The sequence below is a fragment of the Protopterus annectens genome, chromosome 3.part1 (genome assembly GCF_019279795.1).
Source record: "Protopterus annectens isolate FY-2018-M chromosome 3.part1, PAN1.0, whole genome shotgun sequence".
NCBI classification, from domain to species: Eukaryota; Metazoa; Chordata; order Ceratodontiformes; family Protopteridae; genus Protopterus; species Protopterus annectens.
This window is the reverse complement of record NC_056732.1, coordinates 1,915,738,502-1,915,756,748: the sequence shown is the minus strand read 5'-3', so window position 1 is coordinate 1,915,756,748 and position 18,247 is coordinate 1,915,738,502.

The window sequence follows — 18,247 nt, the reverse complement described above, 5'->3', positions numbered from 1 at the left end:
ACATGAAAAATGTCCCATTTTTAAAAAACTGGAAATGTATAGAACATCCAAGCCTAATCTTGGGCACAAGTGTTTAGACAGAATGGTATGCACTTGCCAAGCTCAGGGAAGAGAATTTTTGCAACAGATATTTTGCAGTATTTGACAAACATGAGGCAAGATTTTTCCAGCTAGAAAATGTAATAGTTCACAGATAGCAACAGTTGATGTATCTATGATAATTGTTCATGCTAGGAGCATTAATAGTAATTTTATTATTTACTGGAAAATTTGCTATGTTCCCATAAGATGTTGTTATTGTTTGTGAAACATGGTTAAACAATGACTAGAAACCAGTTCTGTCAAGGTATAGATGTTTTTACTACAACAGACAACCAAAAATCAGGTGGAGGTATTATGGCATGGATTAAAGATTGTTTTGAGACCTGTGATTATTAAATGTTCAGTGATAAGATCAATGTTGTAGATTGTGTAACTGTGACAATAAAGACAACCCTGGAACATGTAACAATTGTTGGAGTTTGTAGAGCACCAAAGTCAAGTGCTGATGATCTAAAAGAATTCAAACATTTCTTGCATGAAATCAGGAGGGAAGAATAATAGTGTCTGGGGACTTAAATTTACATGACTGGAATAATAATGATTCAAAAACATTAGTGAGGAAATTATTTACAAAGTATGTTCAGGAACAACAGCTACTTCAGATTGGAAATAAGCCTACCAGAGAAAAGAGCATACTACACATTGTATGTGTTCCTAAAGAAATTACTGTTACTTTATGTTACCGCCATTGATGTGCAGTGATCCCGAGGTTATAAAGATTACTTTCTTTCTAGATAATTCTGCCAGTCAGAAATCTAAACTAGTGCATAGAACAGTAATAGCAGATTATATGGAAGCAAAACAGTCACAATGTAAAACTAATTGGAGTGATGTGTTCAGTGAAATAAACACAGAAGAATAAAATGCTCATAAATACATCAGAAAGTAAGCATATGAAATTTCAGAGACATAAATTGAGAAGTGAATATTTTATACTGCACAAAGTGATTGAAACTGTAGATTCATTTAAGGACCTGGGTATATGTATAGAGTCAGCTTTGAATTTTTCTAATCATATCAACCAACAGGTTAATCATAGTTATCGAACTATTGGTTGTATAAAAATATTTATAAAGTCTAGGAAATTATAAATGATGTAGTCATTGTTTGTTAGTCATATTAGACCCAAACTTGAGTTTGGAATGACAATATGGAAACCTTATAAGAAAAAAAAAACACGAGTAAACTGTAAAGAGTACAGTGCAAATATATCAAGAACATCCATGGGTGTGAAAATTTAAATTATTATGAAAGACTAATACACTTGTACAGTGTATCATATACATATTTAAGAGGAGACATTATTCAGGTATATAGGGCATTTAGAGACAACTACCTCTGAGAATGTTTGAGGTTATCAAAAAGTAGTAGAGAATTATCAGACAATAAATGTAGAAGAGTCTATGGGAATGAGAAGTATGCTAATTGGTTCTCTGAGAGAGTAGCTGATGCATGGAATACACTACCAAATTACATTAAAGCAAGCAGTAGTTTAGATATTTTAAGAATAGCATGGACACTTATTATGGGAGCAACTGTTTTGGTATATTGGCAGGCTCGAAGGGCATTATCGCCCATGCCTGAACTATTGATATGTATGTATGTATGTATAATGACAGAAACTTCATCTGAAACCAGATAATCAAATGTTGGTGAATACCTCATGAATAAATGGGCCTTAAGGGCTTTAAGGACTACTTAAGTGGCCAGATTAAGGAAACAGCAGACCTCTTTCATTGTGGGGTCTCTGCTAACATTTAAGAAGTAAGACACCTCAAAGGGGTTATTACTCTGGAGGATAAAATCACCATACATTAAAATTAAAGGGAGAGTGTCAAAGATACAGCTTTCAGAACACTTTTTTTTTACAGCAATGCATAATTTATGTTGTATACATTTGTCCAACAATACTTTCCCTGCACTTTTCTGTTTCATTTTTGAGTAAATTCCCTATTTCTGCTTCTGGAGCATCCCACTCTCAGTTTTGACAGGTTGTACCACCTACAGTGTCATGTCATTATACACCCCCCTTCCTTGCCCTTAGTTATTTAAATATGACCCTGCTTCAGTTTTCCAAGATTGTTTTTATTCCCAGTGGAAAATACCAACAACAATGATGGTTTATATCAAGTTAGCCTGCAAAACATCTTTCCTGAATTCAATTACTTTAGAATTATATTGTTTACTTACTGCAATACAAATGGAAACACCATTTATAGAAAATTCAGCCCCCCCCCCCCAAAAAAAATCAGTTTTTCCAATGGGGAAAAAAACCCTAAATGCTTAGCTAACAGACTGTAGCTTTCTTCCGATCACTCCCTGGCCATAACTCTTAATTTATTTGCAAGAGTCAAGCTTAAAGTGAGGGCTGAAAAATTAAATATTAAATTACTTTTAAAATGTCATCGGAACAAAAGTTTTTCGATGAACAAGCACGTTCGTAAAAACAATGAAAAATATGAAACCTTAATGTCTGTCCTTACTGAATGTTATCTACGCTGATTTACTAGACAGATCTGTAACTAGAGCAGGGAGAAGTGGTGCTGAACCCAGATGCAAGCTGTCAGGGGTTGCAGGTGCCGATGGTGTGTGAATGCTTTGCGGTCAGAGCACAGCATTATGTGTGGTAATGCAGCCAGTGGGGTATTTTACAGTCATTTGCCAAAAGGCGCTAGGTGCCTGACTTGGGAATTCACTTCTGGTATAGTGTCATTCTACAGATTTTATTTATTTATTTTGCTAGGAGTACTGGGAGGTGGGAGTTGTTCCTTGAATCTGAGTGACGAGACTTGGGAGTGCAGTGCCAGCATTTTCTCTCTCTCTCTTTCTTTTTTTTTTTTTTTTTTTTTATTATTGTCTGTTGGGCGAGGTCTGTTAGCTGTTTGTGACATTTTGCCATCTGCAGCTCTGATTTTGGCAACTTGAACAGATGCCGCTAATGGCAGCTGTAACCATACCTCTCAACCTCTTGCCTATTAGGTCAAGAAATCTGGGCAAAGCTTAAAATAAAAAGTACAAAAATAGACAGATTTTAATTATTGTTCTTAGAAACTTAGAAAGTAGCTAGAATAACAAGATTTGAGTTAGAATGCATTTTTTGAAGAATATAGCGTTGTTGCCTCATAGCAAGACGTTGTCCCATTCGATTCTCAGCTAGAGCGTCTTCTATGTGGAGGCATGCATGAATGGGGTGTGCCTTCATTGAAGGTTGTGCGGCATGCTGGTAACCGGCACGTAAAAATCCACTACCAATCATTAGTGGGCCGGAGTTCCGCTGTGGTGACCCCTAACCGGGATAAGCCGAAAGACACAAAGAAATGAAGTTTGAAACTCAAATGTTTGTCATCATCTATTTACTTTGGTTTACAGTGATTTGTTCAGAAAACCACAAATTTTCTGATGAGCAAACCAAAAATATAAGACAAAAATTTGGGCATCCTGCAAACATCTGGACAGTTCAGGGGTATGGCTCTAACATTCTCTAACTCCTCACTTTCAGCACTTTGCAATTTAAACACCACTCACGATCAAGTGCTTCACAGTTGTCTTTCCTGTTCTGAAGAATTTTTTACCACTTTTTCCCATAAACTGAAAGCTGGAAATGCAAGGACTGTTGGTGAAAACTTTCTGCTGTTCTCTAAGTAAATCAATCACAGTTCCTTTGGAATGCAGCTTTCCACACTAAGCTTTTAAGATGGCATTATATAATTTCTTTAGCATTTAATGCAAGCAAAAAGAACATTTGTTATTTAAATGTTCTACGTTGATGTTTTGATTTATTTTTGGCAGCAAGTTCAGTTCGGTAGTGGAAGCTTCCATTTTGTGAGGAAGGGGGTACTGGAGAAATGTCTGCAAAGTTTAAAGGTGGGAGATGGGGTCCCATTCATGCTGAACATTGTCATTTTTGTTGCTTTGAAGCTGTTTTGGGGGTTGGGGCAGGGGAATGCCTTACACAGGAGATCATAGCGATGGTTAATTTCCTTGTACTAGCAAATAAGATTGTTTAAAAGCAACTTTACAGTTTTTGTAGCAGTTGATGCTCTTATACTACACAAACCTGCAAGTTGTAGTAGTGGGTTGTGTAGTGTTTATAGGAGTAGTAACTAATATTTATTTTATGCATAATTCTTAAGTTCATAAAAATTTACTAAACTAACAGCACTAGAGCCCTTACAAGCCTAGCCATATTAATCCCGAGTTGCCACAATTGGTGGTTTGGTGAGTGAAGTTCACAGAGGTAAAAGTCTATGGTAGTTAATACTGATGTCCTCTGTCCAGGATGGACATGGGTGCCACCCCTGGAGTGAATTTGCAGTCATCCATCCATTGATCTAGGTTGCATTTGAAAAGGGTCAGGGAGAGGCTCTGTTTCACTTGAATTGGAAGCTTGTTTCAGAGAACTAGCAGTCTCTGGGAGATGTATCTATCTCTCCAGCATGACCTGTTCATGTCAGAGGCTAGAATTGCCAACAGGGACACGTCAGAAACTAACCCTTAGCAACTTGTAGGAGACAGAATACAATGACAGGGCTTTCAGACTTTTTGTGTAAGACTTGTTTTGTGTACCATGTAATTGCTTGGTGAGAAACCTCTGTAGTTTCTCCAGTTGTTGCAGGTGTCTGGTGAGGTACATGCAAAAGGAAGCATTGTACTCAATTATTGGTCTGATGACGGCCAAGTATAATGGACTTATAACATCCTTAGATCCATATGCAATGCCTTTACTTATAAGATGGGTGACATAGTATGCTTAAGGTTCAGATTGCTGTCGATCTGAGTGCCCAGATCATGTACCACTGGGTCTACACTTAGGGGGGTGCTGCCCATAATGTAATTAGCAGGGATGTCAGCTTTCCCAAAAGGAATAATAATACATTGTTTTTGCATTTAGCTTTAATCCATGGCTTTGGCACCAATCATTGCCTGTGTTAACCTTGCCTGCAGTATATTAACATCACTGGGGAACTCAATGATTGCTCCCAGTTTGCAATCGTTAGTGAACTTGGTCAGTCACAGGCCATTCAAGTTTGCCCGGACTTTTGAGAAATAAAGTCTGAACAGTAAGGGGCCCAGCTTGGAACTCTGTGATATGCCGGTGGTGAGTGGTCTTTTGCTAGAGGTAAACTCACCCACTTTGACAATATGTACCCTGTCGGTGAGATAGTTGTCTACCCATCTGGTAATGTGGGGGTTAATTCCCAAATGGGAGAGCTTCTCTATAATACATGAGTGTGGGATTGTATCAAATACCTTGGCTAAGTCAAGACAGATGGTATGCACTGTCTTTCCCTCGTCCTGGGTCTTGTTGACTTTCTCTGAGAAGTTAACCTTGTTTAACAAGCATGATCTACCTTTAACAAGTCCGAACTGGGTTAGGTCCAGAGTTTGGAGATTACCTATGCCCTTGTTAATAAAATCTCTGTCAATTTTAATTTCTCCAAGTCTTTTGGGTTTCTAATACCATGGACCCTATTCCTAAGTTAAAGTATGATTCAAGTTCATGAAATTAGTATTGCTTCAGATTTTGCAGTTAGCCAGAAATGCTCTTTTCAGCACCCACAATGTGCCCAGTAATGACTCATTTCTGCAATTTGTATGGAGTTACATTTATCGGTAACATATCTAGCTACGATTGTAAATTCTTGTTTTATAACACCCATAGCTTCCTACTGATTGGAACTGTCTGAGAATCCTTCTTCCACCTTGCCCTTGTTTCTGCCTGCAAATCCAGGTATTTTATGACTTTGTGTGTCTCTCTGTACGTAAGACACTGTAGTCACTGGGTGTAACTATAAATGTGGAATGAAAGTGCTTATCCTTAATACAGTTAATTTTGGAGTTTGTGGTTAGTGCCTGGTGCACCTTTTTGCGGTTGATCTCTTTGGTCCTTTGGAGTTTCCTTCTGTAAACTTAATCCAGTCCATATGTTTAGAGGTTTTGGTTCTTGGAGGGGGAAGTGCATCGTTAAAATGAAGATATTTCCTCTAATACCACCCTCTGTTTCTACAGCTCTCATCCTGGGCAGCTGATATTTGTGGTTCTCTAGATTTTCACTGAAATCATTTTTTTCATAGCTGTTCTAAGTCTGTTGCAGGCCTGTAAATAGAGTACTTAAAACTGTATATATAGCTTTATTATCATTTTCTGCAGATATCAGTCTCCACTGAAAATTCACAGTTTATTAAAATTTGTTACATTAACTAAAAGGATGACTAAATATATAAAAAATAGTTACATCATTTCGAGTTTGTGGTAAGAGAAGCCTGAATCAGTTGGTTTGCATGTTAATTATTCTAAAATTGCTAGTAATCCTTGGCTGTTTGTTAAATGTTTTTGATCTTCGACACACTGGATTAAACAATGGGTGCAAGCAGAGGTGAAAATGGCCATATTCAATTTGATGAGGTGCTAACTGCATTGGTTTCTGGCTTGGAAGTGACTTTCATTTCATTTCATTGAGAAATTTAAATGCCGAGCTGTTTAAAATGTCTTATTCATTTCAGTGTATGTACCTATTTGAGTGTATTAACCGGTGTAATCTATTCATGCAATAACCACAAAGTAGTAAAAAATCAGGTACTGTGTAGATGCATCCTGTGGAGAGACAAGGCTTGGCTTAATTGTTTGGGGATGGGTATGCATGAAATATGAAAAAAGTATGTCGCTTTATAAAGAATTTACCTCAGTTGTGGAACTCATGGTCATAATGGAAGGTTGGATGAGAGGTTAGTGCTGTCATTTTTTTATAAATTACTATTTTTTAAAGAATTTTACTTTGTGTGGTTGATCACAGAGGGATTATAAATGACTGTCATGATTTGATATAGGTAACTTGAATTTTGGAGTAAGTTTTACAGATAATGGTTATATTCTGCTGTTTAAGCTGTTACGTAGATTCTATACAAGCCATTTGGAGGAGTCAACTTTGTAGGAGATGGCTGCTAGAAGAAGTAATGGGACTTGTTTAGACTACATACTTGGACATTACAGGTACGTGAACATTTTTATGTTTGGAAGATTCCGAGGTGATAGTGTAGTGTACTGGGTTACCAGATGTGCAGTAGCAAACCCCACCCAAACCCCCCCCCCCCGTGGTTGTACGTCAGTTGGACCTAATGAATATTCATCTGGTGTCAATGAATATTGATACCAATGTATTTGAGAATGCTAACATAATGCTAAAACCTAAAACATGCCACAATGTCTAAAACATGCATTTTCCAAACATAAAACCTAAATCATGCCACAATGTCTAAAAACAAAAACAGGAGTTTAAGGTGCTTATTCACCTGCAGTTACAGTTGAATATATGAATAGGGACTGGTAATTGATTGTGCAACTGAAATGTGTTTCTGAACACCAGGCATTTACAGTTAAATAGTATGATTTGCGAGGTGGTAACTGTCAATAGTCAGACTTGCAAGGTGTCAGGAGGTTATGATATTGATGTGTGAAGATATGTATGAAAGTCTCCGAGCTATGTTTCTTGAAATTGTAGCTTTATGAAAGAAACCAAGGTATGTGTACGGTTTTACATTTAAGGGGATCTGGAAATTGGACATTGCTACGTGTATGATTATACATTTAGGGTGATATTTGTCAAGTACTGTAAAGTGTATATTTATCAGGGGGTATATATATATATATATATATATATATATATATATACATATATATATACATATATATATATATATATATATATATACATATATATATATATATATATATATATATATATATATATATATACACCAGGGGATATTTGTAAACTACACTGGTCTCCGAGCTACATTTCTGGAAATTGTAGTTTTATAAAAGTAACCGATGTACGTGTATGCATTCACATTTAAGGGGATCTGGAAATTGTACATTGGAAGAGTAGATAACTGTAATGGGAGTTTACACTTGCACACTTGACTTACATTCGGCCACCTTACTTCTATGCATGATGTCACTGCTAATATGAATGTCACGTCAATCATGCCTCATTTCATATGCAACTTTTAACGCCAATCAACATAGCCATGCCCACTCCTGCGCAGTACTGACGGTGAGCCAGTACACTACACTATCGCCGATTCCGATTTAGAGTGTGTATTATTGATGGCATCTCTTGTGTTTTGGTGTACTGCAGATATTTAAGTAGAAAGTATGCATCTGATATACTTCTTGTTTCCATGTTGTATGGTTTATATAGTGTAAAGCTTTGTATTATAGGTTTAATTTTTATGGGTTGCCAGTTTTCATTCCTTCAGCATGTGCAGTCATTTTGCTGTGTTTGTGTTTGTGGAGAGTTATTTACATTGGTAAATGACTATGTTTTCACTGACTGCTTGGGGGTTATGATTTTCCAGGAGGTTTACCACGTTCTTTTTGCTTTGATCAGCAGGATTTTAGCTCATCTGAGAAGATGTGGTCATTGCTGAAGGTTTTACTGTGTTTTATTAGTTAGGTATTTTTATACAGTATTTATTGCATTTTCCTTTTGTGAATGGTGACAAAAAGTTTAGAACTAGTTTTGTTCAGGGGTGTGAAACCCGAGTTCTGAATTCACCTCCTGGTGCTGTATGTGGTAGTGATTAGGGCCATGTTTTGCTGCTCTGGGTAGATTTTCCTGATGGCTCAATTGAAACAGTCTGCTTCACACAAAAATATGTTTCCAGTAACACATTCTGGTACATGCTTACAAGCTTACTGAGTGATGCTGCAGGTTAGTGTTCATTTCCATTTTGAGAGATTATTTAAATTCTCTTTAGTTATTTATGTCAGCTCTTGAATTTGGAATATATAGGTTCATAGGTAGGAACTAGACTATTGGCCCTAGGGCCTATATAAGCCTAGACAAAATGGTACCCTGGTTTTCGCCACCAAAGAAAATTATTTTCCTGTGCCCCTGTTGAGTAGAGCCACAGAATGATCACTAGGGTGAATTTCCTGTTTCACATTCAATCATCAAGATTTTTCTTGAAGAGTGCTAATGCGGAGTTTTGTTTGATATAGATAGGTAGATTGTTCCAGAGTATGGGAAGTCTCTGGGACAAGAATCTATCCCTTCAGCATGTTCCATTTATTGTGGTGACAAGGTTTCGGTCCCTAGAGCATGTAGCTCTGAGGGCATGGGATTTCTTTAAGTGAACCATGTCCAACAGCTCTGGGTTTGACATAGCTTTGTATGTTAGGCAGAGATCGCCTCTGAGTAGGCGATATGCAATGGAGTAAAGCTGGAATTTTTTGAGACGGTCTGCGTATGGCATCTGTTTGAGGCTGGTAATCCTTTTTGTGACGTATTTCTGCAGCCTTTCCAGTTGTTGTAGATGTTTTGTGAGGTACATACCAAAAGGGGTGTTATACCCTATAATGGGGTCTAATGAGTGACTGGTAGAGGGGAGCAATGACCTCTTTTTTCCTGGATGAGAAACCTTTTGTGATGAGGTGTGCCACGGAGAAGAATTTCCTAACTACTGTGGCGATGTGATTATCAAAGGAGCGACTACTCCTTTTACACCTTTACACCTGTGTCCCAAGGTGTATTATCACACTTTTGGTGTTAAGTAGACTACCACCTATGTGGTAGATTATGGGTACAGAGTTTTTACCAAAGGGGATGACAGTGCACTTTTTGGCATTGAGCTTGAGGCCATGGCTTTGACACCAGGCATCTGTCTCAGTGAGGCCCTTTTGTAGGCTGTCCACATCATTAGGAGTTTCGATTATGGCTCCTAGTTTGCAGTTATCTGTGGACTTCATTAGCCAAAGACCTTCTGTGTTAGTCTGTACTTCAGAGACATAGATACCTAACAGTAGAGGACCCAGGACTGAACCCTGTGGTACTCCACTTGTCACTGGTCTGAAGTCAGATTTGGAGTTTGCTACTTTCACAGTCTGGGTTCTGTCAGTGAGCCAGTTGGCAACCTATCTTGTGACATAGGGATTTATAACTACTTTAGTGAGTTTATCTATAATTCCAGAGTGAGGGATGGTGTTGAAAGCCTTGGCGAGATCTAGATAGGCTGTGTGAACCACCTTACCCTGGTCTACAGCTTTGGTGACTGCTTCAAAGAAGTCTATCAGGTTTAGGAGACATGATCTGCCTTTTACAAACCCGACCTGGGTGGGTTCCAGAGTTTGGAGATTACCAATGTCTTTGTTTATAAGTTTCATGATGATACATTCCATGGCCTTGCTGACCAGGCTCGTCAGGCTAATGGGGTGGTAGTTCCTGGGTCCATGGTGGCTCCCCCTTTGTGGAGTGGGATAACCTTTGCTGTGCACCATTCACTGGGCACAAAGCCTGAGGTGAGGTTATGATTGAACATGGTACTTAGGTGGGGTGCCAGTTTGTTCTGTAGTTCATGTAGAATGCAGCCTAGGATGTTGTTAGGTCTCATGGATGCTGTGTTCTTGGCTTTGGAGAGTGTGTTTTTTACCTGTGCAGCCATGATTACAGGAACTTTGCATTCTTCTGGTGTAGAGAGGGGCTCTTTAGGGGGTGATAGGGGGGTAAAGTTAGCACTGAACCTATCTGCCAGGATGTTGGCAATATCTGTTGGTTCTGTATATTTAGTGCCATTGATTTGTAACTCAGAGCAGATCTGAGTGTTACCATTGAGATTCTTGACATAGCTATAGAATGCTTTGTGGTTGTCTTTAGAATCAGTGGCGATTTTGTTTTTATAGCTAGCTTTGGAGGATTGTATGAGGGATCTCAGCTTCTTACTGAGGCTGACCAGGGAGTTCTTCCAGTCATGGGATTTGTTCTTTTTTGCAACAGTTTCTTTCTTCTATTGTAGAGTTTGTTTATGACAGGGTACCACCAGATTGGCTTCCTTTTTTTGGAGGATAGCATCTTGGTTCTGTTAGGGATAGCATGATCCATGCACTCGTGTAAGTGCTTATAAAGTGCATTTGTGTAGGAGTCAGCAGTCGTACCTGTATTGTCCATCTGCATGGGTGTCTTGAAGTTTGCCACTTCTGTCTTAAGAAGCGTGAAATTGGCTTTGGAGAAATTTTTTATGGTAGTTTCCCTAATGGGGGGTGGGGCGGGATGTGGATGTCTATGATGATTAGCTTGTGGCAAAAGCCAGAGCACCATTTGGATAAGCTTATATAGGCCCTAGGGCCAATAGCCTAGTACCTAGCTATGAACCTATGCACTATGCTGAGCAACTAGCCTGGAGGTGTGGATATCCTTAATGAATATGGACACGCCTCTGTCTTTAGTGTTTCAGTCCAGGTTAGGTGGCCAAAAGGTGTGGTATGAATTATAGCCTGGTAATGCAGGGGTGCTCTCTGGAGCCTTGAACCAGATGTTGATGTTCTCCATTTTAAGGAGTGCCTTGAGTGAGTGCATTTTGAGGTTTAGACTTCTAGCATTGAGTAGCATTACCCTCAGATTTTGCTTGCTTGTACCTGTTGGTGATGAATTTGTTATTTGAATCTTGCCTAAAAAAGGCACTATAGGGGTGGCAAGATCCTTAGCCAGTATCCGGAATCCCAAGGGCAACAGGTGTAGGCCATCTCTTGTAAAGCATTGTGGTCTGTCGATTATGTCATCCCAGACAGACAGATGCTGGATCCCCTTAGAATGACACCAGAAGCTTAGCCAGTTGTTGAAGTCAATCATTCACTGCATGTATTCCAATCTGATTGACTAACGCAGTCACAGTATGCTAAGTTTAGAAGTTTAGCAAAGTCAGTTTCTCCGCTCTGTATCATTTGCGAATATGGAAGGTGTGGTATTGTGGGCTGTTGAAGGCTATAGTCCTTCTCCAAAAAAAAAGCCCACTTTTTTGCAATGCCAAATGTTTTGGGCTCTATTCCATAAGCATTCTGCTTTGCAGTAAATTGAAAATATTACAAAATAAATTGTTGTTTGTATACTGTAGGAAGTATACTGAAGCAGCTATTGAGATGTGTAAACTTTATAATTCTTGCTAGTGGGGTAAACCCTCTGCACCCCAATGAGGGCACCACTATTCCCTGTAACCTCCGGCTTTATTCTACCAGTTCTGAGGTCATGACACTTCAAAATGAGGGTTGCATTAGACTTTTGTTGCCTCCCTCACAGCTGGAGTACTTAAGTAGGGAATTGTGAGGGATACAGCCACCATTGTTAAGATACCAGAGATGATTGCCTTCCACTACAATAAACACATTTTTAACTTATTCCATATTTTTTTCCCTTCTACAGCACTTTTCCATATTGTTATGCTATTTTGTGAGATTACTAAATTAAACATTTTGCAGTTTCGAGATTTGGTTCCGGGTATCATGAAAGAATGATTTGAGATTTCTTGCTGTCAGATGGAAATAATTTCTACATGTAATAACACCAGTGATGCTCAGTCATCTGTCTATACTTGGAATTTACATTTATCTTACGACAGATTACCTCTCTGTTGTGTATTTGCTAAATACAGGTTTCCATGACTTGTGTCTTGTCTTGTCCTGATGTGTCTTACCTCTTGGGTTGTAACACACACACACACACACACACACACACACACACACACACACACACACACACACATATATATATATATATATATATATATATATATATATATATATATATATATATATATACATATATATATATATATATATATATATATATATATATATATATATATATATATATATATATATATATATATATATATATATATATATATATTTTTTTTATCCTGTCAGGGTCAAACTGGAAACTGTTGTTATGCCATAGGTATGAGGACTGTCTAAAGATGAAATGAATGGCTCTCCTCTTTGATATTGCAATTCTGGATTTGCAAGACAAATTTGTATTTGGGTGATGCAAGCTAGAAGACTAATTCTAGCTATTATTTCTGTGCAGCAAATATATACTAATGTAACCAGTGTTATTAATATCCTTTATCCTGGCAGGGTCAAACGACATACATTTGTTAGGCAATGTATATTGATTCTTTTTGCGGAAGAAATTAATTTCCTGCTGTTTATTGTTGTAATTGTGGGTTTGCTGAACTAATGTGTATTTAGGAGAAGCACGATGGAATACAAGTTGAGATTACTGTCTATATGAAAGTTGTTAATGAAATCATTATTTTCTTTTTTAATGTCAGTCTTAAACCAGGTACTGTGCTTAGGCAGTAGAGATGGAGGCAGTCTGTGAATAAAATTATTGGCTCTGCTGTTTGCTGCTGTAATTCTGGCATTGCAGGACTTTTATGAATTTGGGTGAAACTAGGTGGAATAGAAGTCATAGCTAATGCTTATATGCAAGAAAAATACATCAAAGTAACCATTTTTAACTTGGCAGGGTCAAACCAGTTGCTTTGGGTAAGCAAAGGGTATGGGGGCTGTCTGTGGATGAGATGATTGTTCCTCCTGTGTGCTGTAGTAATTAAAACTTTACCAATGTATAATTGGGTAAAGCAAGCTGGAATTCCACCTGTAATTCATGTGTTTTAATTTACAGATACCATAATGTTTGTTTTATTTATTTGTCTTTTGTTAACATGGTTAGTCCACTGGGCTGGTGGTCCATTTTATATATATATATATATATATATATATATATATATATATATATATATAGATGTGTGTATACACACACACACACACACACACACACACACACACAAACACACACATATATATATATATATATATATATATATATATATATATATATATATATAAGGAGTCTTGCTTTTGACCTAAATGCTCATTTGTCAACTTCTGTTTAGTGGCTCTGATTTGTAGATGATTGTTTTGGTGGACAGAAAGACATTGGTGTTTTCTGGTTAAATGCCCACTTTATCAAAAAGAGGTTTTGCCGTGTATATGCTTCATTACAACAGGTAACAGGGATGTGTAGAAGGTGTGAGTGTGTGTCTGTTTGCTAATGTATAAGGGTTATGGTTACAGTAAGGGTCAGGTAAGGGGGTGAATTAAGTGTGTATGATTATGCATGTTTAGAGTTAGGGGATAGATTAGGTCAAAGGATTAATAAAGAGTGTGTGTGATTGAGAGTGTTTTGGGTTAGGTTATGGGATAGATTTAGTGTGCTTGTGTGTGCCCACATGCATGTGTGTGATAAGAGTCCCAACTGTCTTCTGTAGTGGTAGTGTTATGGGAACAGCTTTTTTAAATTAAGATGCAGGTTAGAGTTAAGGTCAGGGTTATAGTGTGTTACTAAGGTGGAGCATGGAGGCTTTACTACTTACAATTGATCCAGTAGTCCAAAAACTCTTATACATCCATGACCCAAATTGCCCAGCTAATACTAGGACCATTAAATGTAAATCCACTGCAACAAATAAATGCATGTGGTGGAGGTATATATTATGACACTGTGCTTACCCATCTCCAGGGCTGGCCTTAGCTGAAACAGCGCCCTAGGCGAAGTACTTCTCTGGTGCCTCCTTAAGCCCCACCCACACAATACTCAAGGAACACCCCTATTTGAGCCACACCCACAGATGGGCCATTCCCACAAAAGCCACTCCAGTTCTTCCAATGTTCAAATGCATGAAAAATCATACTGTAATAGACACCTTATATTGTTGTTAAGACTGCAATTGAAGGCCGAATTCTCCTTAATAAACCTGCTTGATTTGTTGCTAGTGTAGAGAGTTTATCTACAGTCATGAACGGCAGTATTAACTGTTTTTTGCGAGGTGCATTGATATTAATTAACATTATCATTTGGTCTAGTGTAGCATTAATTCTGCAGTGTGCATGACTGCCTACATTAACACATTACTATATACCCTGATGTGCTTCATGCTCTTCACAGGTCAACCATCAATTCCACATACTTCAAAGACAGCTGCACATTGTGATCTGGTGGTGCTGCAGCTGTATGCTGACCCAGAGGCCAAAAAGGAAAACTGTTACTACTACAGTGACTGCTGTCTTGAACTTTGCATGCAAGTAACTTACCAACAGCAAGTGAATTTCTCAGAATTGTATTGGCAATGTTTCTTATCCATTACGGGTAATAGACGTATGTGGTACCTTGAAACTCAGCTGGCAGTTTTACAGAATAGCAGTGTACTGTTAGGTCCACTCGAGTATTTTGAAGACACATTTAAGACAAGACAGACATTGTGACATTGTCAAATGATTTTATTCTATTACTGTGTCAAGTACATCAAGTACATTTTTATATGCGATATTGTCAAATGATTTTATTCCATTACTGTGTCAAGTACATTTCTATATGTACTTTTGGACAGTAAAATATTGCACTTGTACAAACTGTCAGGTCTGGTTGACCAGTTTGGTAATGTTAGGTTTCAGTTGGCACAATTAATGCTAAAGACATTGAAATATTGTCAGACTATTTCATTGCTGGCTACCAGACATTTAGTTGATATTGTCTGAATTTATTTCATTGCTGGCTACTAGACATTCATTTAGTTGATACAGTTCAACCTCAAGACATTCTAATATTGTCAGATGATTTTATTCCATTGCTGCCCATTAGATGTACATTTGTAAATGCAATGTTTGACAGTGAAATCTTTAACTTGTGTAATCTGTCAGGTGTGATTGAATTGTTGCACTTCATGTGAAAGACATGGAAGATTGTCATTTAAGTATTCCTTTGCTGGCTATTAAATGTACATTACTGTCTGCAGTATTCGATAAAGTGTTTTACTTGTACAAACTGTCTCTTCTGCTTGACTATTTGAAAACATTAGGTTTCAGTTGGCACAATTTATGCTAAAGACATTGAAACCTTGTCAGATTTTATTTCATTGCTGGCTACTAGACATTTCTATATGCAATGTTTGACAGTTAAATGTTTAACTTGCACAACTGTCAAGGTCCACTGGAGTAATTTCAAGACATTTAGTTGATACAGTTCATACTTAAGACATTCTAATATTGTCAGATGACTTTATTCCATTGCTGCCCATTAGATGTACATTTCTATATGCAGTGCTCACCAGTTGAACTTGTACAAACTTTCAGTTCCACTTAAGTTGAAGACATTAGATTTCAGTTGGTGCACTTCATCTTAGACATCCAAATTTGTCACATTTTATCTGCTGCTAGACATGCATTTCTATATGCAATACTTTACAATAAATGTTTAACTTTTACAAACTGTTTGGTCTGCTTGACTAATTTTGAAAATGTTAGGTTTCAGTTGGCACAGTTCATGTTAAAGACTTTGAAATAGTCAGATTTTATTTCATTGCTGGCTACTAGACACATTTCTATATGCAATATCTAACAGTTAAATATTTAACTCGCCAAACTGTCAGGTCCACCTGAGTAATGTCAAGACACATTAATTTAGCTGGTTCAGTTCATGCTTCAAAACAGACATTGTAATATTGTCAGATTGCATTCCACTACTGTCATTAGATGTAGATTTTTATATGCGAAGTTTGACAGTGCAATGTTACAAAACTGTCATGTCTACTTGGGTCATTTAAAAAAACCTGTAGGTTTCAGTTGGCACAGTTCATGTTAAAGGTACTGTATCATTGTCAGATAATTGATTGGCAATAACCCTATTGCCATTATGCAAATACACCTTCATTACACATAGGTTCACACATAAGGGACATTTCCACACAAAATGTTTCTCTCTCCAAGAAAAAAAATTACACCACCTCATATCATTTGGTGGGCAGGTGCTTATTAAACCACAGCCTTGGATACACAGCTCACACATAGTATCCACAGTTGAAGCTAAGAAGCAAGGTGTGAACCATCCAGAAGGTAACAAAAAACTAAAAATAAAAGCAATTATCAAGTACCTTGTTCTATTCAAAATTAGTGAGCTGTGAGTAGCAGATATCTAATGTGGTCCGAATTCTAAACTTATGTAATACACCACCTTTTCTCCCAAGGTCAACCCTTTTTAGGAGGAATGCAGTGAAAACCTGAGTCAAAATCAGGGAGACGGTGTCAACCTTCCATATCAACACTTCCTCTTAAAATGTGGGGAAATGGCAAAATATGGAACACTTTCATAGCTTACTTACAACTTCAACTAAGAAGATCACAGGATAGTTAAATGTGATATTTTTTTACTTTTAGAATTGTTTGATGGATTAATCAGATTCATTTTTATTTCCCAATTAGAAACATTGACAGTATTGAATTTGTGAAAGGAGGAACGTGAAGTTTTTAAGAACATCAAATGAGAAATGCTCTTGGTAATTAATTACACTTGGGAGGTATGACTGCAAAAGAACATTACACAAAACTATTGATCATTCACGAAAAAGCCTCATTTACAAACTGCAACTTTTAAAGCAAAAACAGTACTCCAAGTCAACATTCCGTGTTTACACACCTCTCTCCAAAGCATCACTGCACAGTCTAATCTGCTGTTGTTCATACTACAACTAAATAAAGTGGTATCACAATAAATGGGAGTGCAGCAAAACAGCTACACATTTGAACAACCCTCTCTCCCAATGTCCCACAGAAAGACACTTGTTGCTAAGGTTTATTACTGAAATTTGAATGTAAGTTAGGTAATTCCACTACTCAAGACATCCTCTACTTTTTTTCTACACAACCCCACCCATACTGTAGCATTTGCGCCCTCCTCCCACTCCGTAATCCAAAGCATGATTTTACAGCACATAGCATGGCTCCCTACAGCCCCAACAGACTAGATGATTGTTTGTACAGGTGCAACCCCATCTACTAACTACACCACGTACAAAATATTCACATTTGTAGCCACCTAAAAGTAATCTTTACTACAGTTCTGAGCTTTGTTAAACGACCAAATTTGTGAGTGCAGAAAGAAACCAATATTTCTATTACAGTGCATTTATACTGTAGAGTTAATAGATCATTTCAGTTTCATACACAAATATCATCAAGCAGAGAAACACACTTGTTGAAGCATAACTGCAGCAGCTAGAGGTGAGAAATTAAGGGGCCAACTGAAATGTGTATCTGCTTGTTGGAAACCAGCCCTGTTAGGGATGCTACTAGCAAACTTATTTTGCTCTTAGTGTTGCTGTAACTATCCAGTTGATAGCATTGCTATCAACTGGATAGCTACAGCAGCACTAAGAGCAAAATACTTGTGCTAGATATATTTCAGTTTTTGTACTTAAGAGTTATACAATATTTACATGGTAAGCACGTGTGTGGTCACACCAGACAGAAATGCACC